This window comes from Balaenoptera borealis (genome assembly GCF_965194805.1).
Source record: "Balaenoptera borealis genome assembly, chromosome: 10".
Taxonomy (NCBI): Eukaryota; Metazoa; Chordata; class Mammalia; order Artiodactyla; family Balaenopteridae; genus Balaenoptera; species Balaenoptera borealis.
In genome coordinates this window covers 109,513,839-109,537,506 of record NC_138874.1, presented here as the reverse complement: position 1 = coordinate 109,537,506, position 23,668 = coordinate 109,513,839, and the positions used below count along the sequence as shown (strand labels likewise).

Here is a 23,668-nt window from a genome sequence, read left to right as displayed (position 1 = left end):
TGTGTTGTCCACCCACTTTTCCTTAATTAGAAGCAGATAACTTTATTGCTGTTTTCATAATATTATGGCTACATACAGAGGTGTTTCATGAAAACAATCCTACTTACAAATCCTGCTCCCCACCACAACCCCGCTTATGCAATTATTATTACTGTTGCTGCTGTTATTTTATCTAAAGGATTAAGGGGGCTCTGAGTCACTGCTATGAAGAGGACAAACTCTGAAACGGAAAACCTTTCCTCAGGGTCGGTGGGGGGACCCGGCTTCCATGGCACCAACCTCGGGCTGGACTTGATTTGCCAGGTGTGCTTCCCTCTGCTGAGAGCCTTGCTTTTCCTGTATTAAGAAAACAGAGATGCCGGGAATTCCCTGCGGTCCATTGGTTAGGACTCGGCGCTTTCACCGCCGGTGCCCGGGTTCAAGCGCTGGTCAGGGAACTAAGATCCCACAATCTGCGTGGCGCAGCCAAAAAAACAAAACAAAAGCAAAAACACAGCGATGCCTGGGACTGGGATGAATGTTCAGCTTGGGTGCAAGTCCCAGCTCCTCCCTGACATTCCGGGTGATGTTGGGCACCAAGTCCTTTCAACCTCGGTGGACCTCACTTTTCTAATCTGCAAAACAGGAAGCTTGATGATCCTTATACTAAGGACATCAAGCTCTTTTGCAAAATAAAGCAAATTAAATTAAATTAAACAGTAAAAGCCTATTAAAAACCTACCATCTTAATCCTCAGAGTTGAGAGGTATAAAACTTATACAAACCCATGAAAGCTACAGTACTCCTGCCGTTTCAGCTCTTAAAACAGTGTGTAATTGGGTCAAGGATCTATAGATGGCAGCCTCTTGCTAAGATCTAAGGAAAAAATGCTTCCGTTGATCTATACTTTCTCAGCAAGTGTAATAGGGCCAGAAAGGAAACAGAAACCAAATAGTTATTTATCTTCAGAAGTCACATAAGTCTCCCATAGACCAACATGGCCATTGAGAATGTTTAATCTTAAAAATAAAAGGTATGTTTCTAAAGTATAATAGTTATTCGCCAATCGTAGTTTCACTAGGGGAAACATATTCTGCAAACAAGTATGTAGCTGGTGAAATCTTATCACCTAAATGTTTAATCTTGCGGCATAGACTCCGTGAAAGGAGGCAAATCTTCTTTGAGATCCTCTTCAAACAAATCTCCCCCACCATCCCACCCACGTCTCCCCGCAGTGACCTCTTGGATGCCGCTCAGGGGTGAAACTTCATGTCAAAGGAATGGGGTATTTTCCTTTGTGATGTTTCACGTCATTCTTGAATAATCCCGTTTGGGTCTTTCTTTAATTCCCATTTTGTAAGCTTCATGCAAGCAGCTGAAATTTATGTACGAAACCCTATGCCATTTAAGGAGTTTGCCTTCACTGACAATCAAAGACTTTCTAATTAAAACAAAGAGATAGGAAGCAACCTAAGTGTCCATCAACAGATGAATGGATAAAGAAGATGTGGCACATATATACAATGGAATATTTCTCAGCCATAAAAAGAAATGAAATTGAGTTATTTGTAGTGAGGTGGATGGACCTAGAGTCTGTCATACAGAGTGAAGTAAGTCAGAAAGAGAAAAACAAATACCGTATGCTAACACAGAGATATGGAATCTAAAAAAAAAAAAAAAAAAGGTTCTGAAGAACCTAGGGGCAGGACAGGAATAAAGACACAGATGTAGAGAATGGACTTGAGGACACTGGGAGGGGGAAGGGTAAGCTGGGACGAAGTGAGAGTGTGGCATGGACATATATACACTACCAAACGTAAAATAGATAGCTAGTGGGAAGCAGCTGCATAGCACAGGGAGATCAGCTCGGTGCTCTGTGACCACCTAGAGGGGTGGGATAGGGAGGGTGGGAGGGAGACGCAAGAGGGAGGAGATATGAGGATATATGTATATGTATAGCTGATTCACTTTGTTATAAAGCAAAAACTAACACACCATTGTAAAGCAATTATACTCCAATAAAGATTAAAAAAATAAAATAAAACAAAGAGATACCGTGTTTACATCATACAAAAATGTGTGAATGACAAGTATGAGGTTGAGCCATTATGAAATGGTTGGTCAAAAATCAGCAATTTTATATGATTCTGGGAAGGATAAATTGGGAGATTGAGATTGACATATACACACTATTATATATAAAATAGATAACTAACAAGGACCTACTGTATAGCACAGGGAACTCTACTCAATACTCTGTAATGGCCTATATGGGAAAAGAATCTAAAAAAGAGTGGATATATGTTTATAACTGATTCACTTTGCTGTACACCTGAAACTAATACAACATTGTAAATCAACTATACTCCAATAAAAATTTAAAAAAAATTTTTTTATGCTTCCACCTCTGTGCCAGCATTGGTGCCAAGCACTTGTTGCATAACAGAGATCCAGACCGATGGGGCCCTGCCTTTGTAGGGTCCAGTGGGGTAACAGTAGGGTCAGAGGAGCTGACCTAGGGAGGTGGGGAACCACTTCTCAGAGGACGTGATGGCCAAGTCGGGACATAAGTGAGGAGGGGTGTCTGCTGTGCAGGTGAAGCAGGGGGCAATGTTCTAGGCAGAGGGGATGGCAGGCCTGGAGGTGTGAGCTCAGCAGTCTGACATCCTGGAAGAAGCCCAGTGTGCCTGGATCAGGAAGGTGGGGAGAAGCCCAGGGCGGGAGGAGACGGAAAGCAGGCGATGGGTAGGGAGGGAAGGGCCTTCCAAGCCGCAAGGGAGAGGGCGTGCTCCGTCCCGAGGGCGATGGGGAGCCGCTCGAGGCTCTGAAACTGACAAACAGCAAGATCAGATTGGCCATTTAGGGAAAAAAATCCCTCTGCCGTTAATGTAGAGAATGAATTAAGTAGAGTAAGAACTGGGGCAAGCTCTCACCAGCTGAGGTGAGAGGTGGGGATGGCTGGTCTAGGGAGGTGCCACTGAGAGCTAAACAGACGGAACGGAGACTGTTTTCAAGATGGACTCTCAGGATTTAGCAGTTAATGGATATGCAGAGAGAGAGGAATCTGTCACGGGTGATGTCCACTCATATGAGAGCACAGGGGGAGGACAGGTTTAGGGAGGAGATGCTGAGTTCGCCATAAGACACGGTGGTGTGGGTCCTCTGGGGTCCTCTGAGGGGGCTTGGGAGGCAGCAGCTGCATCCTGTGATCTGATGCTCAGTGGGGTGGTCTCAGCAGGAGTCAGCACCAAGCTTGGGGCTGGACGAGGCTGTTGAAGGATAATGCTCGGGGCTCGGTCCCCCCGCTTTTAATGGGCATGGGAATCACGTGAGCTTCCATTACGTTGAGCGTTCACGGGCTCCATCTCAGCCGTGCTAACTAGAATCTCAGGGGCGGTTGCTGAGAATCTGAGTCTCTAACAAGCTCCCTAGGAGACCGATGGCAATACTCTGGGACCAAAGTTGTAGGAACCCTCCTGGTGCTACGGAGGCAGAACGTAATAATAAGAACATCAGAGGAAACTGTAAAATTCTATTTCTTAGGAAAATAAATAACCAACATTAGTGAGGGTGGCTTTCATATATGGCTGTCGAGACAGGTATTGGACTTGTAAATCTAAAGACCTGAAATGATCATGAAAATATTAGGGAAGGAAAACTCAGAAACTAGCGTGGACTGGCTCTGAATTCATGTCTTCCTACCAAAATGCCCTCCCAACCGGTATTCTAATATTCAGTGAAACTTTCGTCCTAAAGAGCATTTATGATGGAAACCCAAGCTAGGCAGTTTAAACATACACAATACGCCGAAGAGAATCGAACTGACCATAACAGGGGAGAAATAGATTAAATACGTTTGTCTTGATATTCAGAGGAAGCTTAAGAAAACATCAGAGTTCCTTATGTAGTCAAACGTGTCAATATGCCCTCATTGGCTGAGCCTCACCCAAAAGGCTCAGATCAGGGAGAATATTCATCTCTCGCCTGCCCCCAACACGCCCATGGTGCTTTGTTTTTACCTCTATTAGAGCGCACAGCTCAGCCGGCCTGGGATATAAGTTATTTATGTCCTCGTCTGCTGGCCCACCACACCGTGCACCCCTTCAGGGCAGGGACCTCATCTTCATTACACCACGCCTGGCACCCTGGCTGGCACAGAATGACATTCAGTCCTTCTTTGCTAACTTGAGCTTTCATCAAGCAACAGAGTTTCCCAATCCTTGTCTGTAGTTGCAGAGTTTCTGTTTATGGCAAAGGTGGATTTGGAATTCTCTCCACGATCTCTTAACATTGAAATGATTTTAAACCAACCTTTAAACCGTTTTAGGAAAAGGAAGAAGGCACAACAAGAGCAAAGGCAGGACGATAGATTGTCTTGACACCCAGAACTGTGGTGCATGACAAAGCCTGTGTTGAAAGGAAGCGATTCCTGTGCAGCCCACTGATTTGGGATTCACTGGCGCACCCGCACTTGCACTGCGCTCTTCTGATAAGCTGCAAAATCTAAAACTCCTTATTAAATGTCAGATAAATTGGCTAGCCTGGGGCGAAGAAGGCATGGGCGGTGTGTGCTCCAGTCCGGTCCCCTGTAATTGATGGGCTCTGAATAAGCAGAACCAATCCAGGCTGATTGTGGGTGAAATGACTACAGCCAGCAAAGTTCAAATAAGAAATATGTGAACTTTAAAGTACTTGAACAGAAATCAAGACAGTGAGTTTTTATAAAAATCTTTACTAGCTCAAACCACTGCGGCTCAGAATGACCTTGATCCTTGGGTTGAGTAGCTGGTGGTGCAGGGAACGTGTGCACCGTGTATCAGGCTCCGAGCCATGGGAGAAGCGCGGTGGGAGAGAGAATTTGCCAGATGCAGTGCTCCCAGCCCCCGCGTCGGTGTCTGCGTGGGCAAAGCAGGCAGAGACTTGGAGATGTTAACTGCTCTCCACTGCTCCACCTGAGCAGATTTTCTTCCTCTTTTGCTGGGTGCTGGATGGGGTTTTACACATTCCCTTGCCCTTTGGATAATGCAGTCAGGACTCTGGGCTGCCGACCCAGCTTCTTGTCTATGCCCGGACACAAGCAGGGCGTTTGGGGACACAAGCAGGGTGTTTGGGGAAGCCCCCAGACCGGGTATCAGCTGAACTTGCAACAGTGCTTCACACAGCACTGCAGAGCCCGACAATGCTTTTTAGGGCAGCACCTCTTGTGCTAAACCCTTCGTAGGTGTTTTCCCCCCACCCAAGCCTTCCCCCACCCCATCCCCAAGAGGAAGCACCCTTACACCCCTTTCACATATGAGGAAGTGGAAGGTTCTGAAGGTCTTAAGCTATGAAAAGATAGAGCGGATTTCCAGCTGCATCTGTTGGGCCCTGATCCCCTGCTCTTTCTACCACACCAAGCTGTGTCCCTTTGTGACAAATGAAATGGACACCCTTCTGTCTTATTCTAAATGGGATGCTCCTTTTCACCTTCACAGATCTCCCAGCTATTTTGTGAGAGCACCAGATACAAACACCTCCTAGAATAACAATACCATACTCTAACTTCTCAGACACCCCAGGGTGGTAGAGTTGGTCCTTCCCACAAAGAATTTAGGCGAGGGGGGAAAAGACCACGGTTCATTTTATCCCAAAGGACTGGACAGGTGGATACAAGAAATGTAGCTAAGGGGAGAGCCTGCTTCCACCTGAGGGGTAGGGAAGAGGACAATCAAGAGTACTTCATGGAGGAGGTGGCCCTTGTAGGATGGTTGGGATTAGGATTTGTAGATGGAATAGAATAAGAACCCTTATTACTTTCACCATCTGCAGTAATGTAGATGGACTTGGAGAGCATTATGCTAAGTGAAATATGTCAGACAGAGAAAGATAAATACTGTATGATATGGCTTATATGTGGAATCTAAAAAATACAACAAACTAGTGAATATAACATAAAAGAAGCAGACTCACAGATATAGAGGACAAACTACTGGTTACCAGTAGGGAGAGGGAAAGGGGGAGGGGCAAAATACGGGTGGGGGATTGGGAGGCACAAACTACTGGATGTAAGACAGGTTCAAGGATGTATTGTACAACACGGGGAACAGAGCCAATATTTTCTAATAACTGTAAATGGAAAGTAACCTTTACAAATTGTATAAAAATAAGTTAATTTAAAAAGTTTTTAAAAAAGAACTCTTATTACATGTCATGCTCTGTCTTCTAAATGCCATACATGTATTAGCACTTCTGTTCCTCAAAACAGCCTTACTAGGTTTTATTGTTACCTCCATTTCATAGATGAGAAAACTGAGGCACAGAGAGTTAAAGTAAATTACCCAAAGACACACAGTGGTAGAAGCGAGACTCAACCCCAGGCAGTCTGGCTCCAGGGCTCGTGATTTTGCCCACCGTGCGAGGCTGCCTCTGTCTGAGGGAAGTGGACCATTCGGGCAAAGGCAGAGTGATCTGGAAAGGAAGGGGAGTGTGTGGGAAGACCTGGCCGTCCTGTTAGATGGCGGCATGTGCTACGTGAAGGTCAAACAGAGGTTGAAAGGTGCGATGTACATGGAGTTGGTGACCATTCCTTCATCAAACCAGTGCTCACTGCGCATCTACTTGGCACTGGGGACTCCAGTGGGCACTGGGAGACACAGTCACAAACCAGTGTTTCAAAAACAGCGTGAGAACAAACGGATGGACACCAAGGGGGAAAGTGGTGGTGGGGGGGGTGTGATGAATTGGGAGATTGGGATTGACATGTATACACTAATATGTATAAAATGGATGACTAATAAGAACCTGCTGTGTAAAAAAACAGATAAAATTCAAAAAAAAAAAAAAAAGCATGAGTACAAATGTCTAGATTAGTCTGGAAAGGGATTAGCTTTCCAGACTAATCTAGACGTTTCACACTTACCCTTTGCTTATGGCTACCTAAAGCCACGGATATCAAAAGCAAAATCATGTATCTCATAGTAAAGATTCAGAAACTACTTGAGGTGGGAGGGACATGAGGAGGGGTGAGGGGTAAAATACAGGATACCCAGTTAAATTTGAATTGCAGATAAACACCAGAAAATTTTTTAATATAAGTGTGTCCCAGATGTTGCATGGGGCAAACAGATGCTAAAAAATTCTTCATTGTTTATCTGAAATTCGGGTTTAACTTGGTGTCTGCTATTTTTATTTGCTACATCTGGCAACTCTAAACCTGAGTGATCTTTTCGCGGAGCTGCCCCATTTTACAGATGGGCCAACCGCCTTCCACGTCCCCAGCTAGAGGGACCACGATGCAGGGACAAGCTTGCAGATGACCAAGTCCAGCCATCCAGCCTCAGCGTGTTCCAGACGCCTTCCAATCCCAACGGGTTAATTATCCCTTTGGGTCAGCAGCAGTGTGGCAATAGAGCAGTTCTTAATTGTGGTGGGAAAAGTAAGAATTTTGATAATGAAATTTCCCCAGGAGTCAGAATTGCTCTGACCGTGGACTCAAAGACCAAAGCCACAATAGAAAGCAGGTTAGCCCCCAGGATTCGCCCCGCCCCTCCCCCAGGTGTACTGTGACCGGCGTGGCTGCATTTGGTGAAACGCTTCAGGGAAAATCACAAAGTCATATCAGCCACAGCTTAGGGGAAATCAAATTTTCCCTTCAGAGCAACATCTCAGGAGACCGTGGCCAACTTCAAGGTGCCTTTATCTGAATACATTCCATTAGGAAAGGAGCAGGAAGAAGCACTGGCCTTTCAAGGTAACTCAATCAGACTCTGTGGCGTTCACAGGGGTATCGGTTACCATAAGCCTCTAGGGGCAGCAAGGAGATTAAGACGCGGATTACCTGCCACTTACTATGTGTCACCAAGGAAAGAGCTGCTTCGGCTACAAGCCCTGCTTAATCGGGTCCCAGCAGGCTTTTCTCAAAAGGATGGCTGACAGCATTTCTAAGCACGTTTTAAACTGCCCATCATATCCGTGATGGAAACTCACCAACAGAGAGTGACAGCAATGTCAACAGTGGCCATTAAGGGAATTTCTGACAGGTGGCCCTTTGTGAAATGACGAGGAGTGTGGCCAGGGAGGTGCTGGGCGTGTGATGGAACCTCGGGGCCCACTTACATGCGCCCTTGCAGCCAGCGTCTTCAGGCATGTTTCAGCTTTACATTATCCGCCTCCATCGGTGTGTGCACTTGGCCAAGACGACACGGCTGTCAAGACAGACATAGCGGGTCTGACACCATCTCTGGTGACAGAGGAAGCCAGCAGAAGTCCCCGCTCTGAATCTGGGCAGCCAGACCGAAGCAGGTTTTCCTCTCCAGGGATAGCCCCATGTGAAAGCCACGAAGCATGGTGGCCTGGAAAGAGGGTTGGGTCCCAAGCCATTCTACAGTTGACACCAGCAGTCAGCAAACTATGATGCGTGGGCCAAATCCAGACTACCAGCTATTTTTATAAAGTTTTGTTGGAAGAACAGCTACACATCATTTACATGATGTGCTTTCATATTATTACGGTAGAGTTGAGTAGTTACTGTATGGCTCACAAAGCTTAAAATATTTATTATCCAGCCTTTACAGAAAAATGGCTGAGCTCTGGTCTATACCGTTCCTTAGAAGAGATCTCACAGCCTTGCTTCACCTCAGACTTGTGCTGGGGTGAAGGGGTTGGAGGTCATGTCTTGACACATTCTATTGAATAAATTCCAAGATGCTGAAGGAGTAATTATTGAAGAGAAGAGCTTACTGAAGCCCAATAGCTAAGAATCGCAGGTGGAGTCATCCCAACTGAGTTCTCTCCACAAAGAATTTCAAATTGACCAAAAGAGACAGAATACCCACTTTTGATGATTTTCCTAAAGTGGAATGCAGATCAGGATCGGAAATCTCAGGTGGCTTCCCACCGCCGAGGGGAGTTAGGAGGGGCCAGCTTCTGACCTTGACCTTGACACAACACACGCCCAGACCCCCTTACACCCTTACCTGCCACACTGTCACGGTATTGCGCTGTTATTACTCATTCTGAACCTGCTTCAGGCCTGTCACATGCAAGAAGTTCAACATCAAGACGGTCAGGCCAACATCTCTCTGCACTTTTGGGTCTGCACCCAAGTGGAACAACTAGATATTCCATGAACACAAGCCGTTCTCGTGCTGTACCCTCCACAGAACTGTCCTTTCCTCCATCTGTACTTGCTGACCACACCTGTCCTGCAGGGCTCTTCTCCAGCGTTTCCATGAAATCTTTCTTCATGCCTCCAGTCAGATGGTTCTTCTCACTCCCTGGGCCTTCAAAGCAATTCTCCCAAACATCTCAGGTGGGACTGATCAAATGCTACCTGACCTTGGCCTTATCTGTAGCCAGAGAACCAAGGCATTCACATATTAATGGTCTCCACTATACCCGAGTAATACCAAGGTGCAGGGGTGGGCGTGGTGAGGAAGAAGGTAATGCACTGTGGAAACTCTAGCTACGACCCCGGGACCCCTTTCAAATTAAGTGCCCGCAGGGAAAGTTGGTGGGTCCTTAGACAACGACTCTTGTCTCTATGGCTAGGGCTGTGCACGGAAAAAGGAGTGTGGACCTTCAGGGGTCAGAGCCAGGAGGAAAAGCCCGACAAAGAAGGTGGAGGCTTTGTGGGGTCTCCAGGCCTGGGTGAAGCTCTGCCTCATGAATGACCAGCCACTAGGCAGGGAGGGAAGTCCTCTTCCGCACCATCTGCATGGGTGGGGGGAGAGGACCGCTCCCCAGCACCACCTCATCCATCCCTCCCTCACGTCGAGGAGGGAGCAGAGTGTCAGGTCACCTGCTAAGTCAGCAAACATTGACTGCGCACCTACTGCGCGCCAGGCGCCGGGGGAGGCGGGGAGCGAGACAAGGCAGCTGCCTTCACAGCGCCTACGCTCTGACCCCGACCCAGGCCCGGGACACCCGGGATCCCGGGGGTTCTCCAGGTGAGCAGGAGCCACAGAGCCTTCCCTCTCCACCCAGAGAGGCTCCGGCATGCGCTGCCCAGGACTGTCCGGGGCCTGAGAGGGACAAAGGCCACTTATCGCCTCATCTGAACGGGCCTGCCCCGCCCACCCTGAGGGCATCTTTCCTCTGGGTCGGAGGAGTTTTCAGAGAGTGCCATTGGAATCTGGGAGGGGAGAGGCCGTTGGGAAACACATCCCCCTAGCGCTCTTATGATGCCGCAGAGAAGAGGCGAAGGTGGGAACCTCGGGTCTCCCCACCCTTTCTGGGTTTCAACCTGGCCCCAGGCGGTAGAACGGCTTAATCGCCCTCAGGGCTGCCTCGGGGTTTGGGGGAGGCCTGAGGAGGTGGCCCAATGGCCGCAGAGTTCAGACTAACTCAGGTGTCAGGGTCATTGCCCCTAAGGGCTCTGCACCACGGCCCAAAGGAGGAAACTGGGCTCAGCCTTGATAAGGGATTTGCCCAGATGGCTGGTGGGGGGCTCAGCCCAGCCCCTGGCTCCCAGGACAGTGCTCCCTGCACCCAGTGACTGCTCTAGGGTCTCTGGTTGGGGGGCAGATAGATCAGCCTCTGTACTGGGTGACTCACCCACCTGGGCTGCCCTGCTGGCCTCTGGCTGGGAGGGAGGTTCATGGTGAAGGAGAGCCTCAGGGGCTTTGCCACAAACACTCCAAGGCTGTGAATGCCGCTAGCTGCCCATGAGCCCGTCTAAGGCCAGAGCAGGTCCCATTCACTTCAGGATCCCCAGACCCTGGCACGATACCTGACCCTCTGTGAGCGCTCCAAGCCCTGGGGGAATGAGCCTCTGTCCCGGCTCCCGCCCCCTGCCCCCCAAGAGGGCTCCTCTTGCCCTAGACGTGGACCCTCTTCCTCTCCTTCCCTCTGGGCTCACACAAATGGCAATGGGGCTGCCCTCCACTGGACGAAGGAAGATGGTTTCCCCCATCCATCTGGGAAATCCTTTAAAAATATGATTCTTTGTCTCTCCAGTGACCACAAATTAGGGTTAGGCCTGGGGTCTGACTTTCTAAGTACCACCTGGTTGGAGAGGCCAGGCAGGTAAGACTGGCCGCCCCGTGCCCTTCTCTCTACGTTTGTCCAGTCTCTCACCACCTGCGGAATTTCCAGCGTGGTGGGTACCCGGGCATCAGCACTCATGCGGCCGCGCGGATGGTGAATCACAGGCAGGAGTGGAAGAGGGGGTCGGGCCTCCCTAAAGGGTATCTGTAAGGTAGTCAGTCCTCTCTCTCTCTCGATCTTGACTCCTGCAGACCCTAAGCCCCCCACCGCGCCGCCGAGAGTCCTCGCAGACTTGGACCTGGAGCCTCTAGCGCCCTGGCCTTTGCTGTGATGCAGACGGACTTCACCTGCCACTGCCTCCTCTTCCCGTGGAGAAGGAGACTTGTCTGAGCAGAATCAAAACCCAGCGGAGGTCAGTTCATTACCGTGCTCTGAGTTCCCCAGCGACCTTTCCAAATGCCAGCCCCTGCGGATGCTCGTGCCCGAGGTCGGCGCCTTGCAAGGGTCACCTGTGAGAGGCTGTGCAGAGCGGGGAGGGGAGCGCTCAGCACCCCGGCTCTCCCCACCCCCTGAGCCTTATCCCACCCAACAGCCGGCTCAGGGTGCCGGCTCCCCCACCAGGTGCTCCAAATCGCCACCGGGGATCTATCCCGGGAGCAGCCAGTAGGCAAGTGCCCTGCAGCAGGTCCCGAAGCCACCAGACTCGCCCGGCCTCTGCGCCCAGCCGGTGCCACCCCCCTGCCCGGACCCGCAGTCTCTCTCCGATCTCCGACCCCGAGGACCACGCAGGCCTCTCCGTGTCACCGGGAAGTGGAGAGCAATTTGTTTCTACCAAACACGGTTTCTATCGCCCCTTTCCTACCCCGTTGGCTCCTGCGCTAAAGTCGGTCTTTCACTGGAACCGCCGTGGCCTCCCCAGCACCGCAGAGAATCGGCCCCTTTCTCCCTCCTCCCGTTGCTCTCCTCTCTCTCAATTTCTCCTTTTTTCTGCCTGGCACAGGTAATTGTGAGACGGTGAGGGAATGCCCTGGAGGATTCAGTTCCAAACGCTCCCCCGCAGTTCTCAGAAGGGCACAAAGAATCGCGGTGAATGTCACATTGAGTCCCTCCAGCTGCACCTGCTGGCCGCCCGGGCCCCTCTGGTTCACTGGGGGGTCACCGAGTGCTCGCGGAGTCTCCGATGGCCGGGAGAGCTACTATGTTTTCAGTTCACAGTGAGATTAAATCTACAACGTTTGACCCGTCTAATTTATTGTGTGGCTGACAGAGCAAGGAAAGCCCATAGGAAGAGCTGGATGCATTTCTCCCCCTTAAACAAAACACACCGTGGAATTTGCAGGAAGCCGTCAGCAGCTCGACGTTTCATTCCAGGCCTGGAAGCGAAAAAGGGTTGTAATGAGCATTGGATTCCACAGCCTGGGCAAGAGTCAAGCAGACCTATCATTGTTTTTTACGAACTATAGACTCGGGTTGATCAGCGCTGGTAACATGAGGCCCCGATGGTTTGAGCACAAGCTCAGGGCTGCCAACCCCGTCCGAGGTCAGACCCTTATCAAGATCTGCCCAGAATTGGCCGCACCCTTCAACGCCCTTCTTGCCTCCTACTGCCTTGTCCACCTTCGGGCCGAGGCTGTTCCTCCATCCCCCAAAGCCTTGCCAGTTCTCTCCTTCTCCGTCCTGGGGACCAAGGAGCCCCCTCCCAGCCATAGAAAACACGCTCACATGTGGTATCCAGGTTTGAGAAATTAAATTTCACTTCCATTCCTACCTGTTGAATATCTCCTAGTGGGAGGCTCGTTCCTGGTTCTCTAGTGACCATCACTGTGGATTCTAGAACTGCTTTGTCAGCGGCAGAGCATCTTTTTTTTTTTTTTTTTTTAATGAATCATAAGCGGGACTCCAATAAACCAAATAGATTCTGGCCAAGTTGCTCAGCCTGGGGCGTGGGCGGGGGTCTGGACTTGGTCCCATCAGCCCAGGCCCAGCCCTCAGGGATGCTGAGACATCGCCGTGGACCTCAGTGGAGATGCTTGGGCAGCAGAGAGAGACAGAGGCGCTGATAGCCAGAGGAGAGCAACGGGAGCACGAAGGGCTGGGTGGCACTTGCTTCTGCCGGACAAGGGGGTCAAAAGGAAAGGTCCGGCAAAGGTCTGGGCAGAGCTGCCCTGAGCCCAGGCTGGGCAGGAGGGGTGTTCAGGGCTGCGGGCAGCGTGAACGCACACGGGAGGCCTGAGCATGCCCAGAGCAGTGCAGGTCTCCTTTGGCGTGTGGGAGAGAGGTTGCCAGGAGACCGGACCGTAGTCTGGGTCAGGTTGGGAAGGCCCGGACCTGTTTCCAGAGATCACCACGAAGTTCTCTGAGCAAGTGGGAAGCACTGAGAGCTGTGGTTTAGAAAGACAGGCCTGGCAGCAGTGGGACAAAGTGTGAGGCGGTGAGCATTCAGGCCGGAGCCCAGCGAGGACGAGGGGGCTGAAAGCCAGAGGAGGCGGGAAGAACAGATGCGGGGCGGGGCCTGAAAGGGAGAGAGGGCCTGGTCCCCAGTGTGTGAGAGACAAGGAGGAATAGGGGACAGGAGTCAGCTCTCTGCTGGGGCAGAGGATCTGTGCTGCTGCTTATCGAGAGAAAACAGGAGCAGAGCCGAAGGATGGAGATGGCGAGTTCAGGGAGGGCAGACCAGCGGCGCCAGGGTGATGGTGTCAGCAGCTCCTCTTTGTTGAGAATTGGCCGAGAGACTCTGCAAAGCACTTTGTTTTGTCTTATTTGACCCACAAAACAACAAGGTAAGGAGGACGTTGTTTTCCCTTCTCTTTTACGGATGAGGCCACTAAGGCTCAGAGAGGTGAAGGCATTTGCCCTAGATCACACAGCTAAAAGCAATGGAGGCAGGCTCTGCATCTACATCGTCTGACTCCAGGGCCTGGCTTCTTAGCTACGACCCTACATTACCGGTAGAAACATAAAGACGTGGACCCAGAGTGAGGGAAATGGGGTCCGGGGTCCTCTTGTCGGGATGCCATCAAGACTCCAAGAGCAGGGTGTTCACAAAGGTGAATAAGGGATAGGAGGTGTCTCAGGTCCAGACCCCAATGCGGCTACATCAAATCCTCTACCTGCCTCGGAGTTCCAGGCCCGGCAAGGAGGTCCCTGTAACACTGAAGAGTCTTGAACTACAGGCCCAGGAACTATAGCTCTGCCAAGATACATGTGCCCCGTGGGACCAGGATGTGCATTTCAGCTCAGGCTGGGGCAGCACTAGTTATTAATTATAACACATCAATTATGACATTTGAGGAGAGCTCAAAAAGGAGGACGGCAACCCTCTCCCAAGGCCATCTCTTGTCTTGTATTTCTCACTTGAAGCCGTGGCTAAGGCATGGCATTAAGGGCACATCAATCCTCGCGCTGGTTGGCATCTGGATGGGCTGAGAGAACCACGCCATCGCTAGTCCGACTTGAGAACACTGACCTTTGAACAAGAGAAGCTAAAATGTATCGAGGTATATACGCAGCAAGGAGTCCAGGGAAATGTGCCTTCTAATGAGAGGGGATGACCCAAAGAAGAGCCAAAACTGGGCAAAAATTTTAGCCACAAAACTGTGAAGCAGATTGGGCTTGTGTTTTGTGTAGAAAGAAAAAGCTTGTGTTTTCAATAATTAGCCCAAAGTGAAGGAAGTAAAAGAATCGAGAAGGCAGTGCTACTGCCCACTCTTATTTGACCAGTTTTTTTTCCCCGACCAGTTTGGCCAGTGTATCATTGAAGGGCTGGAGGAGGGGATGCTGGTGTTTCCAGAGAGGGATTTCTAACTCCCACCTCAGCTCCCCAGAGGCAGGTAAGAATAAATTTAGCAGGAGAGTCTGCAGTGTGTTCCTTCTGGCATGGCGGCATGATATTAACAGCTAACATTCTGGGGGCACTAATTATGTAGCGTTCAAATGCGTATTAATGGATTAACTCATTTAATCCCTGCCACCATCCTGTGGAGACAATATAGTTACCACCACCATCTGACAGGAGGGTCGAGGCAGGATGGACCTGCCCAGTGTCCCCAAACTAGGTTGCTAGAGCCAGGAATTGAGCCCGGGAGGTCAAACTCCAGAGTCTGTTTCTGACCCTCTGCCATACTGCTCAAATTTTAGGAAGTGTAAGAACCACCTGATGTATATACCCAAGAGATTTGAAAATGTTTGTCCTCACAAAAACTTGTACATGAAGGTTCATAGCAGCATTATTCATGGTAGCCAAAAAGTGGAAACAAACCAGATGTCTACCTACTTATAAATGGATAAAATGTGGTATATCCATACGAGGGAATATTATTCACCCATGAAAAGGAATGAAGTGTTGACACTTCACTGCTACAATGCGGATGAACCTTGAAAACATTATGCTAAGGGAAAGAAGTCAGAGCAAGAGATCACATACTGAATGCATCCATTCATAAGAAATGTCCAGAATAGGCAAATCCACAAAAGTAGCTTAGTTGTTTCCCATTGCTGGGGAAGGGGGAATTGAGAGTGACTGTAATAGGTATGGGTTGCTTTGCAGAGTGAGAGGAATGCTCTGGCATTAGTGGTGATGGTTGCCCAGCACTGGGAACACACGAAAAAAGATCACTAAGTGGTATACTTCCAAATAGTGAATGTTACGTTATACGAATTATATCTCCATTTTAAAAATTGCCTCCCCCCAAAACTCCATCCCATTTGATACATCACTGAGAACACTTTGAGCTTTGCCCTTGGCTGGTCCCTGGGTTACAAGATGGGCACCCCAGTTCCAGGCATCACACAGACACAACAGCATTTAGTGGAAGGAGAGAGGAGTGTTTCAAAGAACAAGGAAACCCTTCCGCCAGCACCTGTCCTGGCACGTCTCCTTGGTCAATCCTGGGCTCCTGCCCTCTGCTAAACCTGTCACTGGCAGGGAGATGAGGGGCTTCTTGATCTGTTCAGACCAATCAGGATTTGCCCCTGAGTTTCGTCAGGGAAGGGTGGACCCCTGAACAAAACAGGATTAGGTCAGAAGAAAGAAGGGCGATGGCCGTTTGCAGTCACTGAGCAGTGTCTGGTACCCCCGGTGCTCGTTAGCACACAGATTCCCAGGGCCTGGCCCCCGAGCTTCTGATTGGGCAGGTTTGTCATGGGTTTCAGAACCCTGCGTTTGACACGAGCCCCTCAGACGCCTCTGATGGGGGTGTCCCCAGACCACACTCTGAGAAACATTGTTCAGTGAGGTCTGAAAACACACTCCAGCTTTCCGGTTACCCCAGGTCTTCAAATAATCCCACTGCCCCCATCCTGTCTCCCCGCACACCCTCTAGAAAAAGCTCTTCAAAAAATGAAGGAAAGAAGGAAAGGGTGGGGGAGAAAAGAAAAGAGGAAGATGAGAGACATCACCATTTCCTCAGCTTCTCTCCTGTGCCTTTACACACATTCCACAATGTCACTGCAAGGCAGCTATTACTCTGCCCATTTCATAGATGTGGAGACTGAGGCTAAGAATATCGGCAACTTTGCCCAAGGCCACGTGAAAGTGGAGGACCAGGAATTCAGACCCGGGGTCTGGGTCTGCATCTGGAGGTGCTGCCAACAGACCCTCCTCCTCACCAGACACACGGACCAATAGACCAGAGGATGGTCAGGTCCCAATGAGTGGAACTTCTGGAGTAAATGCAAATAAGCTTGGTTAAAAAGTGATCATCTCTTAGCAAAGACAGTTCAGGACTCCTACCTAGAATATAAGGTCTTTCATTTTTTCATATCAAAAAAAAAGGAAAATTGCTCATTCTCCCAATATTAAAATTGTTCACCTATACCCTTTGACCTTTTCTGCTTTATTAGTACATTTTCTCTGCACTTGGCTTTGATGTTACTAAAAAGATGAGCCTAGTGCAGTCACTCCCCGTGGATTTATGCTGAAAAGATGAGCATTTAGAACACACCACTTCCGTTTATGTAGAGCTAGATGTCGTGTTCTCCAGACCTGTGAAAGGGCAGAATCGTGGGGAAGCTTCTATTCACAGTCACAAAAATGGGTCAGAAAACATTTCACTAAAGAGACACATTGACACAGAGCTGCTACCTGGGAAAGGTTTTCACCTGGAACCAGGTCATTCCTCTTTTCAATCAGAAGCACTTATGTTTTCCTCTGTCCAAGTCTCTCTTTTCTATGGATCCAAACCTCTTGAGACTAAGGTTTTAGGAGAAATAGAAATCTGAATTTGAACGTAAATGTCAACTCTGCAGCACAATTTCCCTTGAGAGTTTCCCAGGACTGTTCCTAAGGGAAGAATTCTGAAACCTCCTGCCTTCCCCACTCCTATGGGAGACTTGTGGTTCTTAGAAGGTCAGAACTGTCTGGCCACAAGGAAGACACATTGGAAGGTTTTGGGGTAGGCACATTTGGGCATGTTGGCCTTCTCCAGGGAAAGCTGTCATCTTGGGCTGGGACTCTGAAATGCAGAACGGGGCCAAGAAGGTCAAGCTCTGAGCATCAAGGTGGAGGTCTTATTTGTGCAAATCTGCCTGAGTGGCTGGTGAAGTCACTGGTGAACATAACCTGTGTGGGTTTCAGGATGAGTCGTGAACCTGAAGGTTGGGTGGATAGAAAGCAGCTCCAGGCAAGGCTGGAATTCACTTGAACCCTGGCAAACAGAGGGGCGTGTCCATGAAGGAAGAAGGCAGGGACTTCAAGTGTAAGGGTAAGTGCTCATGGGCAGAGGTTTGCTGAGTAAGAGCTGGTTGGTGCCCATGCAGACCAAACTGGAAGACTGAGAGTTCACACAAAGACCCTCTCAGCTAAATCGGATTCATTAGCCTTAAAAAGTAAAGTATTTCTGGGAGCGTCACTTGAGCATCAGGGAAGCCCAGATGCAATGTCTCCCCACATAATGCAGGTGAGCGATCCTTGGGGTCACGTTCCAGTCCCTGAGGCAGGATGCTTTAAGCTGATAGGGTAGTTTAATATAACTTGTCAACAAGTTGGACATGTAAGGACTCCCTGTGAGATGGGCGATGTTCCATGAAACAAAGTCATAAGGAATTAGTGTCGGAAGGCATGGGCATGGGGTCACCCCAGATGTACGCCAGTGCCAATGTGGCCAGCCTCCTGCCAGTGTGCCAGGTGCTGCTCTAAGTACTTACCCTGCGTCATGTCATTTAATCTGCTCCCAACAACCCCCATAAATATTCTCTTATTATCATTCCCATTTTACAGATGAGGAAAGTAAAGCTCAGAGAGGAGAAGTAACTGGTCCTGGTCACATGGCTCAGAAATAGTGGAGCCAGGATCTCAACTCTAAGAACCCCACTCCAGTGCTGTCCTCCTCTTACAAAGAGCTGAATCGATACCTATTGGACTGAATGTGAGTCAATGACCTCTTTCCTGTATTGATCTAAACAATCTTCATTAGGGGTGTGACCTCCAGGCTGACCCCTCCCTGAGGACCTTCATTGAAGCTGGCACTGATTCAGGAGGTAACATCCAGGCCACACTACCTGCCATCTTAGGTCATTACTTGAAAGAGTTGAAGGCAAGCCTTCCGATTTATATGTTTGCATCTCACGTTGGGGAGTGGCATATTAAAACATGAACTAAAACAATGCAACTTTGAAAAGTCTGGGGCTAAATCTTCGCCTTAGACGTATGCAAACCATTCCCAAATTACACTACTTGCTTTGCATCCTGCCGTTAAACTGTCATGATGGGAAATAAATAAAGTCCCAGTGCACTGTTTGGCAATTAGCAATTATATCTCAACCCCTTCGGTAGCCTTCACACTGCTCTGTAATTGTGAGATTAAAAAGCTATCATTTACACGGTTGGCTATGAGTGTGTGGATATCTTGCTATGACAAAGCAATTACCCAAGTCATTATCCTCATAAGGTAATCTGCAATTGTAGGTAAATAATGATTATGTGGCTGACAAATGTTGCATTATTGACTCTTAAAACAAATATTAAGATTTATCTTTTCATATGGCGGTCTATGATATATACTGCAGGCATCCAAGGTAGGGTCACTTTAAGCTAATAGAACATGAGATAGATTTATATGCCACTTCAAAGTCTGGACAGTACTTTAAGATATATTTTCCTAACTGGTTCACACAATTATGACATAAAGAAGGCAGAACAGGTAATGTCTTGTCCATGTTTTACAGGGAAGATTGAGTCTCAGAGAAGCTAAGGAACTCAGCTAAGCAGATGTGAAATTCCTTTTCTCAGGAATGTTTAAGTAGATGAACATTCCCGAGACAGCTTATCTTTCCCCTCCAGAAGGCTCATAGGCTGATACAAAGGACTCTTCCGTCTCTGTAGAAAGCTCCTGTCCATGTCGATGAAACAGAATAATTCAAGCTGTAATGACACCCCCACCGTCAAGAAAAAATCAAAAGGCACTATATACTTCAACTATATTTTATTGCCTTGTTCAGTAAAGTTGGCCAAAGGTCGTAATTCTTTCATTGTGTCTATACAAAGCCAAATGGCCATTTGAAAAATGTGAAGCTAAAAATGTTCAAATGAAATGATTCCATATCTACCTCTCAAGTTTTATTACTTGCCTCAGTGTGACCAACATTATAATAAATGCGGTCTTATTGCTTTGTAAAGACAGAGTCAAGAGCCATGGCAAGCACTGGAGAGGAGAGGAAGTCTCCAGAGCCTCTGGCCCACAAGACCAGATTTCAGATCTGAGCTACTCTGAAAATGTGCATTCAGAGACCCTGGGGTGGAAACAGGATGGGCTTTGTTCTACCGTAAAATGGTCATGGAATCTTGGCCATTGAGAACCTGACTTTTCACTGATTCCTACCTTCATTCAACAAATACATATTGAAGGTCTACTGGGGGCCAAGCAATGGCCCTGGAGCTCCTCCCACACCCCATGAACAAGATGGGTGTGTCCTCACAGAGCTGGCAGAAGGGAAAAGCAGGAAGAGGAGAGGTGACTATTCCATTTAATAGAAGGTGGGAAAGCTGTTCAAATACCAAAGTTTTATTCATTTTTTAATATTTCTGTTTCCGTATGTTAAAAGTGTTCCAGGGGTTAAACTTGCTTCATTAAAACCAAATAACGATCTAACAAAAATCATTTGAGTCAAACGACAGGCAAGTGTCTATCACCCTGGTGAAGCCATTCCCAAGTGGTCCAGTCTCTGAGGGGCACTGTGGTCAAATGAACGTGATCTGGCAACCAAAGTCATTTCAACATGAAGGCATCTCCACATGGGTTCATTTACTCACATAGGCATAAGTACACTCATAACGGGGCACATGGTCCAGGCAGCACTTCTTAAATTCTCCCTTTTCCTTCACATCATTTTTGCTCACACGCTGCAGCTTCTCAGCTGCTCCTCTCTTCCAAATACCTAGAAAACTCCAGTAGCCTCCACTACGGCCCTCCCATCAACGCTGCCCCTGTCCCGAGCCCCTCTCCCTTTCCTCCTTCTCCTGAGTCTATCACAAAAGCCCAAGAGACCTCTGCAGTAATGGAAGGACCTTCCAAGAAGGGCAGGAGAGGACAGAAAGGTAAGTAGACAACACCAGGCCGTCCCCATATTAATAAATGGTGCCCCTTCCTATGGGTATTTGCAACCAAGCTCCCGCTATATGATTGTTTCAGTAAATCACCAAAGTGTGTGACCGTTGAAGAATTTAGAATTTCCCTGCCTGGAGATAATGAAGAAGAAAAATAGGAGATTCACACTGGGGCTGATTGGAGCCATCAAAATATTTGTTTAACATCTGCTTTAGTCAGGATTGTCAGACCTGGCCACAATTGGTGGCATTGTTCCCGGAGCTAATCTCATAGATTTACCCCTTTCTTTATTTTTAATTGAGTTGCCCTACAGGTAAATACACGGAGCCCTTTCCAGCGCAGACACCCTGTGCGTGGGTATCATCCTTGCCCTGGATTCTTTGTGTGTCAAACGAAAGCCTCTCCAGACCCCCCGAGTCCAAAGTAGTTAATTAACAGAAATCAAAGGAGCCTTTGTTGCCACCCCAAATCTTCCTCTCTTCTCCAGATGGGGACAGATTCACTGACAATTTAGTTCCATTTCTGAGAATGGTTTCTCAGGTTTCCCTTGTCGGTGACTAGAAAGGGCCAGGTGCCATCAAGGACTCCTGTTCCTGGAACTGTGCCAAAGACCAAATCAAAGGAAGCAGAAGGGCCCCAAGTCAGTGGTCCAAGACCCATCAGGGGCTGCAAGTCTTTTGGGCGGGGACCGAGATGGGGGATGGGTAACCGGCAGAGAGAAGTGCTGGCCGGGGGTGTTGATGGATGACGTTACAGGGCACTGCGCTGAGAAGAAATCCATGGGGAGGGGGCTCCGAGCCCCAGGCAGCTCCTCTCAGATAAAAGCTCCTGGATCCGCCCACCCGAGACCCATCGAGCGGGGTCTGAAGGGCCCGCGTTTGAGCTGAATGAGTCTCTGCTTACTTGGATGAAAGATCAGTGCCGGGATTAGCTTTAAGAGATAAAAAAAAAAAAAAAGAAAAGAAAAGGACCAGCTTTATGAGATCCGCACAGTCCAGAATGAGCAAAGTGCATTCATTCCTTCTGTGTTTACCAAAATCCAGGTTGTAAAGAGGAAAGATTAGCAGGGAGGTGCAGCAGGGAGGACACGGTCAATGGTCAACCGTCATGAAGGATGCGGACATGTGACCCAGGATGTAGACCCAGGACGCCAGGAGAAGAAAAACACCTCGCGCAACGTCTGATTTAACTATCATGAATCCCGGCAAGGTGGATATTAACCCAGGAGAGGACTGACACTCGGAGAGGAAATAGTCATTAGGTATTCCAGCACAACCCAGCTGGGGTTAAACCCGGGACGCTTGGGTTCCAGAACCTACACTGTTCCCAAGAAATCATGTGGCTTCCTGCACAAACTAGAAAGCACCTTTGGAGCTTGAAGGAGACAGTTTTTAAAAATGAAAGGAGGTTCTGCTTCATACAGTGTGTAATGAGGTGCTAGGGTTTCTTTTAATGCTAAGAAACAAGAGTAAGCTGAAAATAGATGTAGATTCAAGAAAATTTTCAAGCTGTGGTTTTCAAATGGCGCTCATGCAGACCGGGGCTGGATGGAGATGGATGGGGTAGGGGTAAGGACACTAGCATCGCGGGGAGGCTGGGGAGGGGGGGGTGCAGCAGGGCCTCCTTCCTGCCTCCCACAGGCCCCGAGCAATATGTATGCTTTTCACCCCAAATTGCCTTCAAATTACAGTACTGAAAAAATAAGTTTTAAATAAACAGTTTTGGTCAATCATTTTTACCAGGTGGATCCGGGAAGGCTGGGGTACTTGGATAGACAAACAGAAAGAAAGGGCTCGCTCTCCTGCTCGGACCATGACGTTCTGCTCGGAGCCTCCAACGTGGCATGAACCAGGGGCGCTCTTTTAGACCCACGAACATGCAGAGTCCATGTTTGTTTCTCTGTGGGAGCCAGAGTCTCACCAGCTCCATCAGAAGGAGGGGTTTGGGGTGATCCTTGCCAGAGTTACACAGTAACTCTCTCCCCATTGTGTAGGTGCCATGGTTGCGCTTTCTCACTTGGGTAGCCGTGGGGTCTCAGAGTCCCCATTTCCTCATCGGTGAGATCAGTATCGAGAAAACAATACCCACTTTGCAGAATTCAATGAGAACCAGTGAGATGCTTTGGTCAGACCCTGAAATCCTGTCAGGAACCCAGGATACGCGATGCGGTTGGTGTTGAGAGAAATGACAGAGCTTGCAAAGTTCCACCCAACCCCGTGGCCCATGTGAAGCTCCCTTCTCGGCCTCCCCTTCCTGGAAGGGAGATCAGGAGTGGGAGGCCTTGCAGGCTTATTAGCACACGTGAAGTAGGGCTTTCCCTTATTTGTCCTAAATAAAATAATTGTTGTGATGAAAAGTCAAGGAGTTCAGGAAACAGTATTTTCTGAAATATAATGCTCAGTGAATTGGGAACAATACGAACCAAAACCAAAACAAAACAAAAAGAAAAGAAAAATGAATAGAATCTACTGAAACCAGAGGGGACAGAAAAGTCTCAACCTCAATATTGTGTCAAATTGAGTAATAAAGTGAATTCCCAAAACGCACCGAAGGGTACTTGCTGGCTGCCGGAAACTCCCCTCCCCATCAGCCTCCGCCCCCTCCTCCCTGAGTCACTCCCACCATGTTCCAAGGTCACCGAGATGGCACCCTTCTAGGTTGCCAGGAACCTAGCACCATGCCCAGACCTCAGCTGCTGTGTTCCTGCTCCCCTCATGCCCCCCACCCCTAGTCCTCCCTGAGCCTGGGTCACATTGAATGATCTCCAGTTCCACAAACTCTGGGCTGCACTCTCTCCCACCTCCATTTTCTTGCAGGGAACACTCTTCCTTCTTCCAACACACCCTCCATCCTCACCTTCCACCTGGGAGACCCCGAGTAACCCTCCATTGCTTCGTCAGTTTGAAGTCCCCTCCCCCAGAGACCTGCATCCCCGCAGGCAGGTTGCCCACGGGTGCCAGAGGCACCTGTCCTGCTGTCACACTGCTCTGTGTGTCTGCGTCCCCTCTAGGCCGCCCATCACTAAGGGCAGGGCCCGGCCACCCCCCCACGGCAATCGAATGCCTAGGTCAGTGCCTGGTACTTAGTAGGTCCTCAACAAAGAGGCATTTATAGAGAGCAGTCTGCAAAGCCGGGTCTGAGCAGTCTAGCCTTCCGGCAGGAGATGTCGTGCAATCACTGAC

General features: G+C 48.9%; 1 long non-coding RNA gene across 1 annotated transcript; it reads left to right on the top strand.

Annotated features, from left to right (window-relative positions):
- Positions 1-13,408: 13,408 nt before the first annotated feature.
- LOC309635745 lies at positions 13,409-18,762 on the top strand. Its single transcript, XR_014248990.1, has 2 exons — positions 13,409-13,724; positions 18,161-18,762. It is a non-coding gene; the product is annotated as an uncharacterized lncRNA (long non-coding RNA).
- The last annotated feature ends 4,906 nt before the right edge of the window (positions 18,763-23,668 follow it).